General features: G+C 42.5%; 2 non-coding genes across 2 annotated transcripts; one reads left to right on the top strand and one right to left on the bottom strand.

The window, feature by feature from the left end:
• Positions 1-317: 317 nt before the first annotated feature.
• On the top strand, positions 318-389 carry TRNAH-GUG (transfer RNA histidin (anticodon GUG)). The gene has a single exon. It is a non-coding gene; the product is annotated as a tRNA-His (tRNA).
• A 1572-nt stretch (positions 390-1961) lies between these two features.
• Positions 1962-2033, bottom strand: TRNAH-GUG (transfer RNA histidin (anticodon GUG)). Its single transcript has one exon. It is a non-coding gene; the product is annotated as a tRNA-His (tRNA).
• Between the last annotated feature and the right edge of the window lie 2596 nt (positions 2034-4629).

The raw sequence follows: 4629 nt of genomic DNA, 5'->3' as shown, positions 1-4629 counted from the left end.
TCCTGGCTTTGCCACAGAGAAATAATTTGTTAAAGCCTCTCTCCTACAAAGCCATAACATTTTTGCTTCTGTACATGGAACTCTTTGATTCAGGTATGAAAAGGAAAATGGGGAAATTGCCTGAAAATAAGTTTGAATGGGTTTTAATTCATCCCTGTGGTGGGGACTGTTTCTTTCAAGCTGTGACAAAGCAAATCCTAGGTATATTTTAGGTAATCTTAGGTATACTGGTCAGTAGGTGGCGCTAATTGTACAGATGTCATCATTTAGTCTAGAAGGAAAAAAAGCACCACCATTTTCAAGTTCCCAAATAGCTTGCCGTGATCGTATAGTGGTTAGTACTCTGCGTTGTGGCCGCAGCAACCTCGGTTCGAATCCGAGTCACGGCAGGAAGGAATTTCTATGTTTTTAACAAAATACTAAATGTAAGCTCTTTACAGTAGATAGCCAATGGTCTAAAGGCTTGCTATTTCAAAACATTTATTAAAATATGTTTAGCATGCCAGCACAGAGTAGTGTTACTTGAATATTGTTGAAATAATCCCATTCCAAGCAAGTCCTAATGCAGACTCCATGGTTTCAACATCAACCACTTTTGTCTTCCCCCCGTTTTTTGTTTGTTTTTGTTTTGTTTGCCATGTTGCCTGATTAACAGTTCTGAAGAACTTGAAAACTTGCACAGTATTTTGTGATCTTTGGGCTGGCCTAATAAAGGTATTACACTAATATGGAGTTCAGCATTTTTCTGTTTAATTGTCATCAATTGATTATACTATGTTAATACTTCAGCACTGTAAATATTTAACTTCATAATTATGTTATATTAGTTTATAACCAATCATTAAACTCAATAGGACTACATTTGTGATCCTTTTAGGGTGCAATCCTATCCAAATAGGCGGCCGCCTCAGAACTTGGAGGTGACTGCCCATCCAAAGCAGGGCAGAAGCATGGAGCAGATCATGCCCTCCACGCTTCTCCTGCCCTGCATTTTTGGCTAGACAGCTGATTGTGGCTGTCTAGCCACGCAAGGACGGAGTGGGGAAGGAGGCTGCTGTGTCGTACAGGCATTTCCACCCTCCTCACCCCAGAACGCCCCCCCAGGCATGCCCCTTTTCGGCTGCTCTGCACTCCTCTTGCAAGTGTGGAGAACAGGGCTGTTCCGCACTGCCTCCGAGGCTCGGAGTGTGGGCTCCAAGGTCAGTTCCCAGAAAACAACATATCCTATGGCCGTCTAGCCACTGTCTAGCAGCCATAGGATTGATCCCTTATTGTATTTTATTTTATCAAACAGTTTTACATATGTTTTAATTTCCCCTCCCTGCCATCTTTGGATGGTCTACTCTGAACAAAAAAGTAGGGTATAATTATTTTTAAATAAATACATTATCTTTAATTGCATACAGTGGTTTTATGGGATGAGTGATTGTACCTAAACTAAAAAGAGGAAATAGGTTATCCTACATTACCCTTTATTTGAAATCTGGGAGGAGAAGAAAAATGTTTTCTTCTGTGTGTGTGTGTGTGTGTGTGTGTGCTTGTTATTTTTGTTAGTGGTTAGTACAAGATTTTAGAGGTTACTTAGGATGGATCTGCTCGTGTGCTTTCGATGTAAAATCTGTGCGGTTTTCTGTATGTCTAGTGCTTCCCATTTGGAATATAGAACAACTGCAAGATACTAATCTTGTGTTATTTCTAGAATACAATGCCCTCATCAGCTAGTCATGCAGCTGCTTTTTGATGTGTGGCATAGATACTGATTTTTCTAGAAATGCCCACTTACTTGCATGGCGAGGGGCAGAATACACACACACGCAGTTTCATGTGGTTGGCACACACATATGAACTCATGGCTTGGAATTAATTAATACTGACATGACATATCCATAGAGGTTAAAAGTAAGTGATCCTCTTGCAAAGGGTTTTTTTTTTTTTTTTTAAGACTAAAATTTCTCCTATTCTGCCGTGACTCGGATTCGAACCGAGGTTGCTGCGGCCACAACGCAGAGTACTAACCACTATACGATCACGGCAAGCTACTGAAGAAGTTGCTACAATGGGCTTTATCTGTATCCTCCTCTAGCAGCACTGTGAAACTATTGCCACCTAGTGCCAGTTGGCTATTATGGTTCATATCACTGATAGCACTTCTATGAAACAAAGAATGAGGCTGAGTTTTATACTACAAGAAAAACCAACTATTGTTAATTGCTTCTTCATCATGACAGTAGAGTAACCTTTGCTCCTGAGGATACTATATTAAACAAGAGGATTTTTTTTTAAGGCATATTTTGTTAGATTTCCACTTCATTTTCCAGTGGCATATTTTTCATCTTTCCATTGGAAGGTTTAAGTAATTGGTGCTGAAACCATTTCTAAATGTTTTAATTCCTTAGCTGATTTCTTTTTTTGTTTGTTTGTTTGGCTTGTACCCTGCCTGTCTACCAAAAATGGCATGTGAGAGACCTTACCATTACTAATAAAACTTGATTAAAAAATAATAAAACAAATACATTAAACACAATGAAAAGCAGTTAAAAACACAAGAGTAACAGAGTAGAAACAGCCTCAAGCCCAGCTTTCCCACTTAACAAACCAAAGGCCTGGCAGAAGGAAAGCACAGAGGGAGTGAACCTCAGCAGGAGTTCCACAGCCAGGGAGCTGCCACCGAGAAGGCCTTCTTTTGTGTTGCCACCAAAGTGCCTCTGAAAGTGGTAATTTGAAAGAAGGGCCTCTCCAGAAGATCTTAAGAACTGGGCAGGCTCATATCAGGGAAGGCAATCTTTCAGGTAGCCTGGTCCCAAGCTGTGAAGAGCGTTATAGGTCATAACCAGCACTTTGAATTCTGCCTGGAAACAAACCTGTAACTAGTGAAGCTGTTGTAACAAGGGAGTCACTTGCTCTCTGTAATCAGCCCTGGTCAATAATCTGGCCATACCATTCTGGACCAGCTGAAGTTTTTGAACAGTTTTCGAAGACAGCCCCATGTAGAGTGTGTTACAGTAGTCCAAATGGGATGTAACTAAGGCATGGGTGATCGTGGCCAGATCAGGTGCCTCTATGAACAGATGCAGTTGGCACGCTAGCCTTAGCTTCGCAAACGCACTCCTGACCACCACTGAAACCTGGGCATCCAGGTTCAAGGCTGAGTTGAGAAGTACATCCAAACTGCGTGCCTGAGTCTTCATGGGGAGCGTAACCCCATCCAGCACAGGTTGAATCCCTATTCCCTGATCTGCCTTGATCAACCAGGAGCACTTCTGTCTTGTCTGGATTAAGCTTCAGTTTGTTTGCCCTCATCCAGTCCATTACTGACATCAGATATCAATTCAGAACCAGAACAGCTGATGGAAAGAAGAGATAGAGTTGGGTGTCATCAGCACAGATGCAAATAAATTTATCTGCAAAGTGTTGCACAAATTGGACACAGTAGACTATTGAGTGGTCTACCTCATCTTTTTGTGGGCCAGAGTGTAATAGGCCTCTGACCACCCAAAAAAGCTCCACTGGGTGACTCTATGCAGATGCAACGGTGGCAGAAAAGTGCGATTTCTTCACCACCCTTATTGCCATGGAGTAGGCTTTCAAATGAGCTCTAGCCAATGTTCGATCGGCCTGAAGAAAAGAGACCTGCCAGAACAATGGGTGGTGGAGATATAAGGAGGGATTTATGTGAACCCTTCCATACATTTAATGAACACATGGAGGTGTGCTTGGGGTTGCACAGACTAGTCCCACCCACTTCCAGAGCCCCACAAAGCCTCGCCTGTCAAACATCCATTAGATGTTTATGAGAAAGAATTCTCTGCATGTACATGTGGAAAGGCCTTACACTGAAGAGGGAATACTGCCCAATCAGGGTCCCTCCTCAAGTGTAGAAGGTGGCACATGGTCCAGGCGGTGCACAGGGCTAATCTGTGCACCTCTGAGAACCCCTCTGTGCATTCATTGATCACCTGGGAGGGGTTCATGTGAAACCCCTATAGAGCTGAAAAAAGGAGGAAACAAGTAGAATGTGGGAGTGAGACAAAGCTACACATGGGACTCAGAGACAGGAAGCTGTATGTGCTATTGGTAGGAAGGAAGTGGGTCAGCAAGGGAGGAACCCCAGGGACAAAAAGGTTGCTGCTAGAAGCTAAGAGCTTTTCTGCATTTCTCTTGTATTGTGTGTTATTCCACACTCAGGGTTGATAACAGGTGCTTTAGACAACATTGTGACCCTCTAATTTTGCTTCTGTTTTTTAAGAGCACTTTCATGGGGGGGGGGGGGTTTGGAGCAGGGAAAATGCAGTATTTCTTTTATCCCAAAACAAAGCACAAATTCCCACTAGTGTAATTGCATTAAATTAACTAGAGATTATGTAATGGAAAGTATTGGAAAGGCAGGCAAGGAAAACCTGTTTGTGCAGAGATCTGATCTTAATTCTGTGACAAAACCAGAAGTAGATATAGCAGGTTAACAGCCTTGTCTAGAAAAGCTCTTCATCCTGAAAGGGGATTTCCCCAGTTTTGGCTTCTACTGTCATGGCGGCATTGTGCTCTGGCTCTAGGAGGGCAGTAAGTGCTAAAAAGGGGCAGGCACTGAATTTCATTTATTGGTTTGGACTAATCAGATAGTTCTTTAGTTGC

The sequence above is a fragment of the Heloderma suspectum genome, chromosome 2, assembly GCF_057233095.1.
Source record: "Heloderma suspectum isolate Gila_16-S chromosome 2, 16-S_ref, whole genome shotgun sequence".
Taxonomy (NCBI): Eukaryota; Metazoa; Chordata; class Lepidosauria; order Squamata; family Helodermatidae; genus Heloderma; species Heloderma suspectum.
The sequence above is the reverse complement of the archived record's forward strand: the minus strand, read 5'-3'. Positions and strand labels throughout refer to the sequence as shown.